This window comes from Parus major, chromosome 3 (genome assembly GCF_001522545.3).
Source record: "Parus major isolate Abel chromosome 3, Parus_major1.1, whole genome shotgun sequence".
Taxonomy (NCBI): Eukaryota; Metazoa; Chordata; class Aves; order Passeriformes; family Paridae; genus Parus; species Parus major.
Window position 1 is genome coordinate 24,151,917 of NC_031770.1, and position 17,519 is coordinate 24,169,435.

Genomic DNA, 17,519 nt, shown 5'->3' on the forward strand with positions numbered 1-17,519 from the left:
TTCTTCAATGTCACGCCAAAAAGATCTAAAAAGACATTTGCAGGAGAGGAGCTGTGAAGTTTCCCATTTAATCATTAATAAAAGCCATTTTTTTTGGTGGCTGGTATGCTGCCGAAAACTGGCAGAGCAAATTTATTTTTGCACTCTGTGGAACTAAACTCATCTCTGGATTAAGGAGACTGAATTCCACTGACTATTATAGGAATGGAGCCCATGTGTAGGAGTATTTTTTTCTGACCATAGGAGAAATGCCCAAACCTTAGCATGAATACAGGGATATCTTACTCAGACTGAAAGTCAGTGTCTCCTCTGTTGAAGTAGATTTATCAAAGCACTCTTCTTTGCCAGAGGCCATAACAAATCTTCCTCACTACCTATGACATAAAGGACTTAGCAGGATGGTTAGTGCTGATCAGATTATTGCACCATCGAACTCTGTGTACCTACTCCAGTAGCAGCCTGGATAGTAGTACTCCAGACAGTACCCTGTGGATTTTTGTTCATAAAAGTTGGTTCTCAGACTGGGATTTAAACCTGAAAAATTAGTGGCCCTGCTGTAGCAATGCCCAGGGGGTAGAAACCATGGAAATAACTATATGATTTGATTACAAAAGATGTCAAGGATGTTTTCTTTCTATAGGTCTGTAGGTATGGAATAAGGTGCTATGTATGATTCATTGTTCATTTATCCTTCTCTAGTCCTGAAGTCTCATAATTACTAACTGCTAATTATTATATTCTTTTAGGTGACTTTTTTCCTGACACAACCTTCAGACCAGACAGGCCTCTGAAACGAAGGAATTTTTGTATACTCACATGAACTGCTTAAATGCATCATACCTCACAATAGAAGTATTGCACTCATAGTTCATTCATAGTTCATCAGGGGATAGGGAGGAAACTGGGTTTCAGGGAAGAGCAGCTTCTGTCACTCAGTCTTTAGCTGACTTCAGCAGAAGTAAAAACACTTCCCTATAAGTTAGTGCATGTCCTTTTCAAACAGCAGCCTTGCAGTGAAAGAAAGTAATTTTTAGCTGCCATGCTATCCTACCCTCATGTGTGTTCTCTAGTCCCTAGAGAAAGAGACCAAATGAGGTGAAACTAGACTAAGTCTTCACAACTGGAAGGTTTTCTTGCATTAGGAAAATATTCTGCTGCCCCTCTGGACAGTTTTTAAACACCATAATGCATCTAGGGGTTGTTCTGTTGAAAATGCAAGGCAGTTTCTATTGCAACAAGGGTAACAGGCTTTGCTTTCCTCATGGGGGACTCTCCTTGGATGTATGTGCCCTGTCTTCCTGCCTGAGGCTGGGTCTAAAGAGGCTCAGAAGCCTCATGTGGGACTTCAGGAAGGGATCCACCTAGTCTGAGCCTACATTGCCACCCCTCCTAGGTACTCACAGGATGTCTTGATCTGTTGTAAACATTAATAACCTTTTTTTGGAAGGAAGGGAGTGAGGGCAATAATATGACATGGGGTAGAATGGAGTATATCTAGTTTGGATGTCTGGGACCGGGTCAGGTGAGACCTAAGCCAGTCATTTCATTGCTGGCATGTAGTAATAAAAAAGTAAAAAAAAGATGGCTGCAAGTGCTTTTCTTAGGATATTTTTGTCAGGAATAGGAGGAAGCAAATTTATAAAAGCAAAGTATTCTGAGACAAGCAAGGAGACTGTGCTAGCCCATGTCATGACCTACACATCCCAGTTTAATTTCTCCAGATTCTGGAGTATTTGGATCTAATTTTTCTCTCTTGCTGTGCTTTTGTCTTTAGTATCTTGAATTTGTGAAATGGTGGCAGAGAGAGCCGCTCTTAATGTGCAGTCTGGCTAGGCTGCTGTAAGAAGGAGTGGCACATAATTCAGTAACAAAAAGATTGTAGTAGAGTTTCTTGTGAGTTTGTTTCCGAGGAAGTATCATCATGGACAAAGATCTTGTGGGTGAGATTTCCCATTCTTTAAGGCTGTCTGCTCTTTATGTGTCTTTTCTCCGCTGTTGCAGTATCTTTGGGAGTATGGGTGATGGGATAGATTAGAAAGCTATTTCTGTTAACTGTTGGAATTCATTCTTTTGGCAGCAAAGTGAAATAGAGGTGATTTTACTTTTAGGATGAAGTTCCCTCCTTTGAGTATGGATGAAGAATGGTACAAAACCAAAGTAAAATATTAGGTTTCTGCATTTATAGTCTGACAGATGAATATTTATATAGGCCACAGAATGAAATTGTAGATCATTATGCTTACTAGATGTATATAAAATATATAAACTGCACACTCCTAAATGGGTTCTTTACATCTACAGCATGATAAAACACAATAAATGTAAATATGAAGTATGCTTCCTGAGTTTATGAGAGTAAGCAGAACCTAGAGAGACCTCAAAAGACACGTATAGATGAAAATGCAGATGAGCTTGGACCTTACTGGACCTACTCTTTTATCACACTGCTTTTCTTTGATGTAAGCCAAAAATAATATAATATTTTCCATGAGTCTGAAAGCAGGAATTTTTGCTGGAGTTATATGCTGGATTCATTCATAACTGTAGTTAGACAGCAGGAAAGGCTGTCTGAGTGCCACATGTTGAGTTGGTTTTCTATACTCACACGCATATGTTCATGCATTGCCCAAACAAAGGTGCATTTGTAGGTGCATGTGGAGAGTGCTTGCACCTGTAACAACTGATGCAATACTTGTTTTGGCAGTGGACAGAGACAGGATAGTGGAATGATACTCTAAGCCTGCTTTTATTCTAAATTTCCGATTATTAGAGTAGAACTTATAGTAATAAGTTATAAGTTATATATATATAAGTATAGAAACTTATCTAGTAGAACTTATCTACAATATAAAAGCATGAGTTTTGAGATCTGGAGGAACCAATTGCACAGCTTCCTTTTACTTCATTTTCAGTTAGTGACCCTAACAGAACCCCCCACTCACAAGGTCTTAAGGGATGAGTGCTCTGCAGGATTGCTGCTAATAGCAGCACTTGTATGGAGCCAACAAACACAAAGGTTATAAGGCTGGTGTAAGTCAGAAAAAATGATATAAAGTGCCACGGTTGTTTTCCTGGCTAAGATCCCCATCTGCACTCTGTACAGAGTACTAGAAGTGGCCACAAGAAGAAGATGCAGCTTGGGTTAGAAGAGTAGCCAGTATGCACAGGCTTATTTTTAAACCAGTGAAGTTATTGAATCATTTTATTTATAGGTGAAAACTCATTTCATTTAGTTATGTGCAAATGGTTAAGATGTGTGAGGCTTGAGAGATGGGAAATGTGTGAGGCTTGAGAGATGGGAAACCAAGCTTGAAGACTGAAGGGTGCTAACTAGAAGTCACCTTCTGTGCTCCCTAGAGTCACTTGCTCCTCACAGCTGGCCTGCATTTCCCACATACACTATGTCCATAATCTCCATAGTCAGCTACTTATGGTTCAGCTAAAGGGAAGACCCTGGAGGTCACTGGAGGTGAAGTCTACTATGGAGACAGCCCATGGAGGTATCAGAAAGAGGCATTCAATCTGTATCTTTCCTTGAATCATTATAGCATCTCAGTCACGAGCGAATTACTGCTGAACTGACCCAAAATAAATTTTTGTTTCTCTACAGCTGAAATACCTTGACTTGGGTTCATCTAAAATTGTATGTGTTGTTAAATTTTCCATGTGGATAGTAAAAGATTTAATATTTCCTGTAAGTAATAGAGTTTAAATAGAAAACTGCCTCTCAAATACTGTTACTTCCCATCTATTCTACTTAATTCTTCCTGCATGGCATATTTCAAATTGCTGCATATTATTTTAACTAATAAAAAGGATATGTAAAAAATGCAAAAAACTACCAATAGCAGTTAAAGAGGTTTTTTTTTTTCTTTTTCTTTCAGTTGACCATACTGTTCTAACCTTTTCTACGTTTTCACTACTGTTCTCCCCACAAGGTATCAGCTGTTTGCTTGGGTGTATTTTCAACATGATAGACGTGCTAATAAGAATACAAATTCTAATATGTGTGTTTACAAGGATTATTTTTTTCTCCAGATATCTCTGCTATGTAGGCCTGTAGGCCAAGATAACTACTATTTACTTACAATATTGAGCACTTACTAAGAGAAGCAGTCAGAAAATATTGTGAGGTTGCTCATGTAAAAGAGAGGGAAAAAATAACACTTTTCGCTACTCCTTCTGTTGAAAGTGTTGTTTTTTTGGAGTTTTTTTGGGGTTTTTGTTGTTGTTGTTGTTTTATTTTCTCTTTCTATTAACTGAAATATTACTGCAAACCCTGGATGAGTTTCCTTGTTTTCGTCCTTCAAGAGTGAGATTAATGCAAACTTGACCCAATGCAAATTTTTTTTATTTTTTTTTTTTTAATGGCTGAATTTGATCAAGCCTTTTGTTTCTTTATTTTTAGGGATCTTAAATAATTAGGGATTTCTTGTCATTTTAATATTTATTTTTTTGTAAGATTGCATCTGGCTTCAAATCTCTGCTTTACAAAAGTTCAATTGTTTTGGTTTGGCAAAGCTCAAGCAGGTCTGTTTGGACAAAAATAGACAGTTTTTTAATTAGGAAATAAGCTGAAGTAAGATGAGTATAAATAAACTTGTATGTAAAAATAAAGCTATTGTTGGTTTGTGTCTGGATAGTACTCTTTTGGGCATATAAGTTCTCTGGCCAGTTTTTGATGGCTCACATATTTGGACAATGCCAGGCTGACAGAGAGTTAGATTCCAAGTTCCCACTTTCCAGGGTAATGCTCCCACCACTGAGTTCTTGCATTAAACCTGGCTTGTGGTAGCAAATGTCATTAAAAAGGCTAACCTCTGCTTGAGTCTTTGAAAAAAAAGGCAAAGACTTTTGTGAAGGGACATCACAGGCTGCTGATCTCAGGTAGGGAAGGATAAACTTGCTCTAGCAAGGAGTGATGGACAGAAACCCTGTGAGGGGTGAAGATCTGGGGCAATGCCTCCCGTTTTGTATTTTCTCTTGGGTGGTTTCAAGTAGCTGCATGCTGAACATGTTTATGTCAGTTGTGTCTCCTGGTTCAAGGGCTACTTTAGCTTCTCTCCTGAGGCTCCTAACTCTCATTAGCAGTAGAGAAGTTGGAGACACCTCCAGCCTCTGGATGCCACAGGGAGGTAGGCAGTATGCCATTTTATTTTAACTGCAACTATCTACAAATGACTTTAGAACATGCATTCTTTGATTTGTGCTCTTTGCTTCCAAGAAAATTCCACCTGTAATGAAGCATTTGAAGGGTCAATTTCATAACTTAACACTGAAGATGTTAAACTGGAATAATTTTAACTAGTGTCCTTAATTTTTTATCTTAAAATTCTTTCCTTATGAAAGTTCTCTTTGATGGAATCCGAAGATTTCTTTACAAATGTATATTTATACAATGAGCAACATTTTCACATAGAAAAGAGAGACAGATAGGAATAAAGGTTGTCCTTTTGAAAACATACCTGTCATATTAAGAATATATTTATCAAGGGACTGATATTAATTTCAGATCCTTCAAAAAGACTCTGGATTGTATCCATTACTGTCCATGGCCCTGATTCAACTTTTATATAAGTCAATAGGCATCCTGGCTGTTTCCTCCCATAGCTGTTTGGATGAGGCCCAAGGAAAACAAGAACAGCCAGAGAGAGATGCTACAAATGGTGAAACTCAAAAGAAAAAAAAGGAGAAAAGGGTTAGGCAGCATGTGGTGGGTGCTAGCAAAAAAAACCTCTGCATGAGTATAGCATAAACTAAACAATGTTTTTGTGCCTGTAATTTATTTAAAGAATATCAGACTTCCTGGGTTTTCAAACTGAAATTGGTAGAGTGGAGTTAAGGCTAAATATCCCATGCAAATGCTTTTCCTGCCTTCTGTGAGCAGCACTTGGGGAGTGAATACTACCTGCCAGTGCCACAGGCACAGGGAGGAAGCTTCAGGGGCCATGCTGCCAACTGGGATATCACCTTCCCTGGTCCCACCAAAACCCAGCTCCCTGCCAGGGAGACTGGTAAGAAAGAGGAAAAAAAGTCAACCAATTTCTCAGAGGCGTTTTATGTGAGGGCCCCTCTTCGCCATGCACAGGCTTGCACAAAAGGACTCAGCAAGGAGGGCGATCTCCTGATGCCCAGTGCTGGCCAAAAAACAAACTGAGAAGTAGCCTTGAGGCAGCCCCTCTGTGGGTACAAAGCAACCCTCCTCCCATCCTCACTAGGGTTTATTTATAGATAGCATTATTTGTTTGTATTGTCAAGAAGCAGTAATTCCTAGATTATTTCTTAAGTGTCTAGAGAATAAAGATCAAATGCTGCCAAGTGTAGACACGACAGATAAATGAGAGTATAAGATCAGAATCCTCCTTTGTCATGGCAATTGTGCTGGTTTCCTGTTAAGAAAATGAAAAACAGATGTTAAAAATCATAGCTGGTTGTGTGGATACTGCTGTATTGGGACAGCTTGGATTATAAAACAGTGAATACTTGGGGGAAGTAGGGTGGGTTTAATTTCACTTTAAAAATTTGAAAAAGAAATGGAGCTGCTGTTCAGATGTTTCTAACACATAGCAGCTTCAGCTGGTTTTGGGATAGGAAATACAAATATGGGCCCTTTCTAGATGAGAGTGATCACAGCAATACTACAAACACTGAGCTTTGTCCATCTTTGAATGGGTACTTTTTGTCATGAGCAAGAACTTGGATGGGTTAGAGCTTATTTTGTTTTTTACCCACCATTGGATTCCCTCTATCAGGCAGCAAATCTTGGCTAGTTCATGTCATCTTCTTGAGAAACTAAACTGTCTTTACTTTCCTTGTAAATTCATTTTGAGGTAGAAGGCAGGGAGAGGGAAGGGACTAAAGCCTGTTAAAATGGAAAGACAGATTTCCACTTTCAGATTGCCTCTGCCATGAAAAGGCTTCTGCTAAAGGAGAGAACCACTCATCCAGTCATCTCTCCCCACCTTTTGTAGGATTTTTGTTTCTATCAAGGAGACAGCAAAAGACTAAAGGCAGTTAAGAGATAAGGAGGGTATTATGGAAAAAGGCAGCAAGAAAATATGTGATTATTTATAACATTGCTTACTTGGGTATTTTTCTGAAACACAGATATCTATTCTGTGCGGTATGAAACGTGAAATTTAGGTTAGAACTATGCCAACTATGGTAAAAATGGCCTGATATATATATATATATTTATTTTTTTTTAGATGACTCTCCTAGTTCTCAGTTGGTATGCAGTCTTTTTAATGACCTGTTACTGCAGTGCTGCTTCCTGTTTGTACAGTATGCTGACATACTAGAAGTTTGAAAGACTGCCCTGTCTTCCCTGCAATTGATATTTAGTATATACATATATTACACATATATGTACATAGACCAGATTTTAACAGGAAACAGGCAGGATTGAGGCAGGCTTCAGCTTTACCCATTGGAGCAGCCCTCTGGAGAGGGAGAGCAAGCTCTCCAGGAGTATAATTCCCTCCAAGGATGCCTTCTTCTGCTGAGATGGCAAGGGGTGATCTGGTGTCAGCAGGGAGTGACAGGGCCAAGGTCGGTGACTTCCACCAGCCCCACCACTCAGCAGCAGCATCAGTGCTGCTCTGCTTTTGAAGCAACACCAGGTCTGGCTGTGCTGTTCCAGGTTGTGGTGTGTGAATTTACCTTGGCCATGGCACTGTGCCTGCTCCCAGCCCGTGTTGCGCAAGGGAAGCGCGCATCAGGGCCAGTTGCTGGGGAGTCCCAGGGAATGCATCACGCACACCCGCTGAAGAGCTTAGCTGGTACTCCTTAAGCAGCTAAACCCACTAGGACTGAATGTTCCTGAGGTCAAGGTGTGGGATGTGAAATACAAGTTTCACAATAATCAACATCTTCAAGAGTTTTCAAAAGTTGAAAATACTAATTTTTACTTTTTTATTTGACAAATTCTCTTGTTTTTATATTTCTTCCTAGATTTGGCTTTGCATTTTTCTCCCTCTGTAGTTAACACTGAGCTGCAGGGGTGTGTAAATGCATGTGTGGGTTTCATGCATATAAAAATCCAACAGTGACAATCTGTCTGCAGTCTCAGGGAATTCTTAGAACCAAAGGCAGCTCATTCAGTTTCACTGAACTTGCCTCAGTTCTTCGGAAGATGATCTCAGTATATAGGTGAGAGATTTTAACACCAACTCTGACAAAAAGTTCAATGCAAACTTCTTTATTTACCCTGGAAAACCTTTCTTTTTCCCTTTATACACACAGATCAACATATGCTTCTTTTTGATTCTGCTTTTTCTCTTCCCCATTTGTTAAATGTCTGCAGTCCATGCAGTTGGGACAGGGAAACTCCCGATTTCTGGATGCAATTAAAAGGTCACATCCTTTTGCTGTTGTTGCTCTCCCCTGCAATCCTGAGGCTAGAAGTGGAATAGCAGGTCATGAAATGTTCAAGTCCTTATTATTTGGATGATTATCCAGAAATATTTATCTGAATCATCTGATGCAAAATGGTCTTGTAAAAAAAAAATCTCTTTGCAGTATATTTCCTCACTAGCTGCACATGAAACAGAAATACTTTTGCTTTGGGACCTTATTGTTTTCACATCCATTGCAGGTAGAAATTGGAAAAGGAGTTGTATGAAAATGTGTAGGCTATTATTACTTGTGCAATCTAGTGACTGAAGTGAATGTGGACTATAAATGACTAGAGAATCCAAAATATAGTGGCTTTTATATACAAAAATGAGATTTTTAAAAATTGTACATAGCATTAGTAGAACTCTTTGGTGATGGTTGTTTCACAGAAGTAAGCTGGAGTGTCTCTGGAGTCATTCTTATATGCTGAGGACCATCTTTTCACATCATACTTCTTGTACCCCAGGATCCTCTTCCCCTGTGCTAATGCTTGCTCAGTGCTGTAGCTCCAAGTCACCAGAGCATTTGAGCTCTTAGGACATTGGTTTGGTGCATTGCATCACTCCAAAATTATTCAAGAGATGTTTTTTTTCTTTTTTAAGAAAGAAGTTGCTAGTCATTTCACAGACAAGATCACCAGCTGCAGCCATGAGTCTTTGGAGGCAGGAAGAGGAGGTTTCCCCAGGGACATTCCTCAGTAGGGTTCCTTGGGGGGATCGAAGGATTCACAAGGAGAAACTTGGTCTCCCTTCCAGGGAGCTGATGGCTCTTTGGTCTTCCCTTCACTGATTTAACAATGCACTGAATTCCTGTTTCTTAGTGGGGAAGATTATAAAACACCTCATCCCCAAACATCTGGAGTTCTACCAGACCCACATATGATTGCAATACTTTTAACACCCCCTGATATTTTGGGGGTTTTAAGTGCTGCTGTAAGAATTACAAATATTTACCTGTAGAAAAATTGCTAGTATGAGAGAAAAGTTTTGCTTCTGATCGAGCAAGTTTTTAATGTTTTTTTGTTTTTGTGTTGTTTTTTTTTTTTTTGGTGTTTTTGTTTTTGTTTTTTTTTTTTTAATGAGGAGTCTTGGTTAGGTCTAGTTTTCCATGCTTTCCCGTGAGTTCTAAGCTGCCCTGTGGGTACAGCTGTGCTTGGCCCGAGCCCGGCGGCCCGAGCCCGGCGGCCCGAGCCCGGCGGCCCGAGCCCGGCGGCCCGAGCCCGGCCGCTGCCGCTGAACTCCTCGGCAAGAAGGTGGCGCTGGCAGCCTGGGATTGGGACTTCACATCCGCAGGGGTCCCCTTAAACAGCTCCTAAGGGCCGCTTCAAGTGGAAAAACAACTTCCCTGCAGCTGTTTTATGTTGTTTGGGGTTTGGTGGTTTGCTGTGTTTTTTTGGTTTTTTTTTTTTTTCTTGTTCCGATTTTCTCTTTTCTTTATTAATGCTTGGCATTTAGAAATCCCACTCTTTTTGCAAACAGGGTCCTCTCTTCCCCGTGAAATGCAGCTCAACTAGCTCTCTTCATACACCGCCTCCTTTGTATGCCAGCACTGACCAGCTTCGGGAAGCTCTTTGGCTACAGTGGGCTTCTTTGTAAGGAGGGTGCACGGCTGTGGGGATGACCTCTGGGAGTAGCTTTTGAGTCCTCCGCCCTTTTGGTGGGGTGGAAGACACGGTGCCCTGAGCAGGGGGGCCCCATTCTGGTGTCAGCATCAAGAGGATGTAGTTTTGCTGCATTAAATGCAGTGTAATTGATTTTTTGTTGGGTTTTTTTTTTTTTTTTTTGGTTGGTTGGTTTTTTGTGGGTTTTTTTTGGTTGTTGTTTTTTATGTGTTTGATTTGCACTTTTGTGGCTTGCTTGGGTCTAATTCCATGAGCTAGGTATGATTTTTACAAGGTGAGGTGTCCCCTCTTCTCAGTGCTGGCTGTGAATGATGGGTGTTAATGAGAGTTGGATTCACTTAAACCTTGATCTTCAACACATAAAAATTCATTGTCCTTTTCTCTCCCAACCCTTACATTTTGGTGTTTAACCCACCATCTTGGTGAGTAGCAAGCATATACATAGCAGGGCTATTATTGCTGCTACTTTCAGAAAGCTTTAGGTGTGTGTGCAGGGTGTATATATGAAATACATGCTCCCATTTGCAAGGTGCTCTAGTGTGCCAAGTAGTTCTCCATCTAAGACTGTTTGCATACTTTGCCATATTAGTTGACTGCAGTTTTCATGTGCCATAAAATAAAGGTTAGGATATGAAAGGATTAACTCTCTATTATCACGGGCTGTGCAAATGGCCTGTATGTACATAGCCATATTATTTTTTCCTAGACAGATTTTTATTATTAATTTAACTACTATATTAAAAATTCAAGTTCTTAATTCCTATGGGTTTGGTTTTTTTTAATGGAGAGAATAATTTAATAAAAGTACTATCCTGGTCACAAATTTCTCTCTATTAATTTCACTTCTAAGAGAAGAGGGCGGGCCAGGAGAAGGGGGTGTGTATGAACTCAAGGCTGTATTTGGCAATTCATCCCAGCACTTCCTGCCAGCACAATGGCTACCCCAGTATGCAATTTGTGCAGAATGGGTAGATGGTTTTCTTCATAAGCTTTGAGCACAAAGGGCATTCCATGATGCCATCTAATTGCTTAATCCCCAAGGAGTTCTTCAGGCATTTATTTAACACTAATTGCATGTGTAAATGTTCTTAATTTACAGCGTGTGAAAGTTGCAGTGAATGCACACAACAGAGGATGTCAAAGTGACGCTTCATGGAAAGATGCAGTTAAGGCAGTGCTAAGTTACTTCTAAATAGGATTAATCATTTATTAAAGTTCAAAGCTCATCAGAGCACAGGGACAAGCATATGATGACTTGCTGCTGTTCCAAATAACTAGTGGAGTGGAGCTGTGCCTCTAAAAATTTGTGTGATATACCTTACTACATTGCAGTAAACGAGGAACTTAAAACTAAGCAGGGCAAGTGATTCAGCTCATGGCAAAGAACTTGGCTTGGCAACTGTTGCACAAAGCCTGCTTGGGCTGTTAATTAGTGCTTGCATTGTAATAAAGCCATGGAGTCCCAGGCACTGTACAGAGATGTAGGCAGGGCATGCGGGTTCTGGGGCCAGCCCTGACTTTGAGCTTTAACAGCTTCATCCCACAAGATGTGGGAACAAATCCGTCTTGCAGGGCACGGTACATCCACAGAAATCCCAGAACAGGTAGGTGGCATGCTTTGGAAGGGGACCTACAGCCCTGATTCCCAGAGCAGTGCCAGCTGTTTCCCGCTGGTGGAGTGAAAACTTTGATCTTCGAGATCTTGTATTTTATGGTATGCACAGGAACACGAGGTGGCACCTGAGCTTCCTGAAAAAACTCACATCCTAGCTTCTCTCTGTGCTGGGTGTCTTTGTGCTGGCAAAGTAGGTCAAGAAATCATGCAATGAAGAAAATTACACATTTTGTGACATGCTTATATACTATAGCAACAGAATTGCCCACAAGTCCTACTTCTGTGGTACACACTGCACAAGCACCCAGAGGTAACTCTGAAGAGGGAAAACCTGTTGGTTTACAGTGTCTATTGAGAGGAGAAGAGCTCAGGAGAGCTGGGCTCAGTCGCACCCCACCCAGATCAAACACAACCCTTAGTCACTCACCTTTGCACTGTGTGAGATGTACCAGCCCTCACACTTCTCTGGTTCTTCAGTGGATGTTGATGCTTATACCTCTGTCTTGGTACTTTCAGAGAGGGAATAATTCTCACAGGGAATTTGAGTGCATTAACTCATCTGGAAAGGCAATATGTCAGAATTTATCAGAAAAAGTGGGAAAGATGAAGGCTTGAGTGTGATTTTTCTTGTCCATCTGTGAAATGTTTTGAGCTTTTGTTAGCTGGAGAAATGGTACTGATTTAATACTACCCATTTTGAGACAGGTGACTTGAAAATATTTATTCACTTTTTTTCCTGAAAATTATATAAGTGTATTATGCCTTTTATGTGTCTAAATTTTACATAGTTTTTGAGTTCAGTCTAGATTTCCCTTAGACCCCTGAAGAGTTGCATATAATTGTCTCTTCAGCCATGCAGGGCTGTGAAGCCTTTGATTTAGACACTGCAGAAAAAGAATTGAAGCATCTGATTTGCCAGATTTCCATGGTAAAGACCAGAGCTGCATAAAGGGCTAAGCATCCTGTCTCATTGTGTCTCTGTGTTTCCTACATAGTAGAATCCATAGCATAAAGTTCAGTGCCTCTGGCACAGACAGAATTATATGTATCAGAATAGGATCTGACAATAGTGAGGTCCAGGGGAAAGAGTAATCTATGGATCCTGGCAGGCCATGATAAAGAGAGGCATGTGTTTCAGATTTAGCCCCACTTTTATACTTATAGCTGAGCATTAAAGTGTCTTTTCAGCCATCTTAAAGGAGGAGCATGAGAAAATGGACAGAAGAAAAGTTAATCATATCTGGATGCCAAAACCAGAAGTTAATTTGTATGTGAGTTCTGGTCCAGGATTCAAGCCAGGTCTTTTGTTAGGTTAAGTGACTTCATCATCCCCATGAGAAACTGCTGAAGAAAGCTGGAAGAAGTTTATGCATGATGAGGAAAACTTAACATTTCTTGCATCTTTCCTGTGCCCTTTATGATTTATGGAAAGAGTCCATTAATTCAAACATATGCTCTTGGTCTCTAGGGGAAAAGTGGTTGTGATTAAAAAAATCACCTTCTACTCTTATAGTTTAATTTCCTCTGTCTTTCTCAAATGAGACCAAAAACTGGAAAGAATATGAATGGCCCAAACAATTTAGTTTAAAACAAAACAGAACAGCCAGAAATCCCTGTCTTCCCCTTATGCTGAGCTGCTCTGGAAGGCTTTGGTACTCTGTGCAGGGTTGGTTTGTCTCCTTAATCACTGCTTGTGTCTCGACAGGATTGGTATGTCCTGAGCTCACAGGTCTCCACAGCTTCCAGAATAAGGAAACCACAGAGGGAAAAGTCCACACCTTGCATAAAACTCTCCACAGTCTGTGTTGAGGAAGCCCCATAGATGTTACTTGTCAGACAAAGATACAAGCCTGCACTTCCTGTAAGGCAGGACCTGAAAGCGAAGAGTTTACATGGAGAATTGGTGAGGCTGCCTGCAGGAGGACGCAGGTTGTCTTCTGGACAAACCTGCTGCTGTGGGAGAAAATTGACAGGCCAATGCCCTTGGATGTCTTCAGACTAGTCCAGCTAAGGAGGAGCAACTCTGCTCTTGCCAGCAGGCAAAGTGACACCAGGACCATTTAAGTAATGTCTAACTGAGTGTTTAAATTGATTAGGTTGTACCTGAACTAAAGACAAATTTTTCCCTTTTATTCCAAAAGTTCATCCATTTGAGCAGACCCAGCTCATACTGTTCCCTTGCACAGCAGGGTTTGTGCAGCACCAGGATATGCTCCTGTCTGCAGTCTGGCAAAGCATATGATCCATCAATAAAAAGCAGAGAGGTGCAGTGCCATCCTCCTTGCTTTACTGTGCATTGGAGGAGAGGAGCTTGCTGGGATGCTGCTGAGGGCATTGGAGGGGATTATAGGGATTGGAGAGCCAGCTCTGACTCAGAGGCAGCTATGAGGAACAGGGAGCAGACAGGTCTTGGATTAGGTGGGAGGACACTGAGGGGACTGTGCACTGCTGCTACTAACAGTAACCTGGCTGTGTATAACCCAGCACCACTATCCTAAGGTCCCACCTGTGACCTGTGTGGGAACAGCTGTTGAAGGAAGAGCTGCGTGTAAATTCTTACCTCTTCTGTCCTTTCAGATCTAATTTTTTGGAAGGGGTTATGCTTAAAGAGTTAACTTTCTAGCTCTTATTTTATTATTTTAGTTAAAAAGGTTTTCAGTCTCTTTGGGTGAACAACCTCCATGTGAAAGTATAGTTAGAGCTAGCTTCCAAACTGGATGGCCCAGTGTATCACCATAAAGTACTATAATGTGATATGACCTTTATGAACACTTCTTAAAACCCTCTCATGCTCTCCAGTGTGTTTGTGCAAAAGTGAGCCTTTTGAAACCAGAAACATGTAAAAGTGACTCCTACAATTAAAAGAAAAATTGTCAGTGTAAAATAAGACACCCTTAGTACAGACAAAGACATACCTCCTCTGGGGTATTTATAATCTGAATGTCATCAAAAACAGAAATCTGCCATTAGCAACATAAGCAGACTGATTATTCATGTCCTTCCAGTACCTTATTATGGACTATCCTTATTGACTGGACGAGGGTAATGCCTGAAGTAAAATATTTTTCAAGATAAGAATGAATATATAAAGTCATGCTATTAATGGTTTCTAAAATTTCATCATTATATATGCTTATAATTACCCCATTGACACCCTTTAAATGTCCCCAGTAAAATCTGGTATAAGCTTTTAAGATTCCCCAAGTAAACATCTAAATGGATCTATAATAAAGAACTTTAAAAACAAGTTTAAGAGAAGCCATTATTTAACATTAATTTTACTGTTGGAGGTTCCGAAGTGGACCTAGTTTTTGCAAGACAATTGCTGTGCATTTTCATGGAGTTTTGGTAAGCTAACGTTTAAGCAGCTGGCTCTTAAAATATCTTTGCACCATACAGGTGTGTGCATAATGCTGGAGGGAAGGTGGACAAGAAGGACAATTACAGGATTTCTCTTTTCCCCTTCATGTCCCCCTCCCTTGCCACTCCTGCTTTTGCCCAAGAGGAAAAGGCATCGCATTTCAGGTCCTAGGAAGTCACACTTGCCCTGTTTGTTCTCTGATAGAGGCCTATAAACAGAGACATTCAGTCTGTAAACAAGTCAAGCTTACAAAGTGACTGAAAGATAACAGTCCCCCATCCAGCAGTGGGAGAGGAGGGAGGGAGCAGGGGGAGGGATGACAGAGAGGCTGCAATAAAAACAGGAAGGTTTCTGTTGGTCCTCTTGAAGTTAGTGGTTAAAGACATCAAAGCGTGGTGTGTGTTTTTTTCAGCCAGACTGCTGTGTCACTTTATAATTCTTCATAAAGCAGTCATCCAGCCACTAACACACTGCAACTGTTAGTGTGAGCTGTGCTTTGATTTAGAAGGACTGGATCCTGCTCCAGGCATATTAAGCTGAGGAATCTCTTGTAGGTTTCCTTGGCATGCTGTGTGCCATTGAAGAAACTATAACTTTTCAGAGCTGCTAATTGCAAGCTGTTCAGGAATTTTTCCTTCCATTAGAAAAAAAACAAAAACAAAAACCTCACAAATAAAGTATGCCCCCCTTCTTTCTCACTCCCCAAACCCAAATAATTTTCCCAGGCTCTGGAGTGTTCAGAATTTCCTACATTGAAATTCAAAATGGAAAACAAGATGGCAATGGAAAGGAAGAAAAAACAACTATACTGTGTGTGTTAAAGCAAAATGTACATATTCTCAGCTTGGTTCTGAGAAATATAAATTATTCAGCAGCTGCTTCAACAGAGAGATATTTTACAAGTTTGAAGCCAGTAGAGTTCTCTTAGATGGGGGAAGGTATTTTGTTCTCCAAATATATGACATTCAGCAAATGGCATGGAGCTCTTGTCTGCCCTTGGAAAAGCAGCCAAATAGAGATAGATGGTAAGAGGAGCAAAGAAGGGCAGGAGCCTTTAGAGTTGAAAGAGCAGCTGCATTGTTCTGGGAGGGGAATAGTGAACTTTGCTGTAAACAGTGTTAGAAGCTTCTCTGCAGTGTGCTGCACAGACAAGCCAGTCTGGTTTATTATTGCTCAAAAAGCTGACTTACACTGAACAGCATTTGGGTTCAGCTTTATCACAGGAAGAAGACAGCAATAACAATTCTCTACTTAGAGAGCAGTCAGACCACAGGCAGCCTTTGGTCTGTACTAGAGCAGCTTGTCTGAGGTTGGAGGCCAGGTTTGCTAGGTTTCTAATAGCTTTCTTCCAAGGGAATAGCTGCTGCAAGATTTTCCACTCCTGTAGGGATTACTTGTGTAGGAGGTGTTGCCACAGCTGGAAGGAGGAGGGAAGGCAAATGTTCTAGATGGAGGAAATGGTTGGTGCTGATGTGCTCTGTTACCAGATAAAATAGGTAAAATTCCACGTCTGGATGATGATTTAAATTTCCTCCAGCTGGGAATCGGGATTTTAACCTCAATCCTTCACTCCTGATCAAAGCCAGCAAGCGCTCTCAGGAGTGGTGAAGGTGCAGTAGAGATTTAGAATGCAGGTCAGCAGTGCAGAGCTCATTCAGGGGACAAGTATTCCACAGGCTTCCATGTACAGGCAGAATTTGAAAAGGCCACCAGTTGCATTCACAAATTGAGACACCTGAAAAATTCTTTCCTCTGGCATATCTCAATGGTACACATAGTTCAGTGCTTAAAAGGATAATTAATGATTCCTCTAAGCCTTTTCTAAAGGATATATCTTATTTTCCTATAGAGCACATCTTGCCTATAATTCTTTTAGAAGGGGAAATTTGTTCTTCCTTGTAGTTTTTAACAATAAAAAAAATAAAAATTATCAGGGAACTTAAACTTATGGATCGCTTTGAACCTGTGCTTCTATAAAGTGCTGATGCTTGCTTCCAAAATGTATATTCATTTTATATTAGCAGCTATTTTAAAAGTCTGTGCCAAATAATATCACCAAGACTAATGACCTACAGTAATATGAATGCAGCTTTTCTTTAGCACAGAATAAATCAAAAGACTTGAAAAATTTTTAGGTTAAATCACTTATGAGTGGCAGTATACTACAAGGAACAACTGCAATCATCCTCTGTCCAAGCTTCCATTTATATCAGCTTAAACTGACACTTTGCTTTTAACTGATGGGATATGTTCCTAAAGTACTACACAGGCCCATGAAGGTGAATGTGTGTGCACCTATGCTGCAGGCAAAGGTGTAAAAAAATAGATAGGTAAATGTAGGTTAAAAAGCATTCCTCTTTGGGAACCTCAAAAGGCTTAAGTGTTGGTTCTTCAAGGAAGTGGATGTGGCAGGAGCTCATTGTGAAAGATCATGGAAACTTCTTGAGTTCAAGCCAAATTTTTGTACACATACACATAATAATGTTTTAGCAACTTACTCAAGCTTTGTAAAGGGAATGTGGAAA

At 40.5% G+C, this 17,519-nt stretch overlaps 1 long non-coding RNA gene across 1 annotated transcript in view; it reads right to left on the reverse strand.

Moving 5' to 3' along the window:
• Nucleotides 1-10,222: 10,222 nt before the first annotated feature.
• LOC107201675 overlaps nt 10,223-17,519 on the reverse strand; it is a 32,416-nt gene continuing 25,119 nt past the window's right edge. The window contains exons 6-7 of the long non-coding RNA XR_001520333.2: nt 12,061-12,192; nt 10,223-11,815 (exon numbers count right to left, since the gene is read on the reverse strand). This is a non-coding gene — a long non-coding RNA (uncharacterized LOC107201675). The remainder of the gene's footprint in view (nt 11,816-12,060; nt 12,193-17,519) is intronic.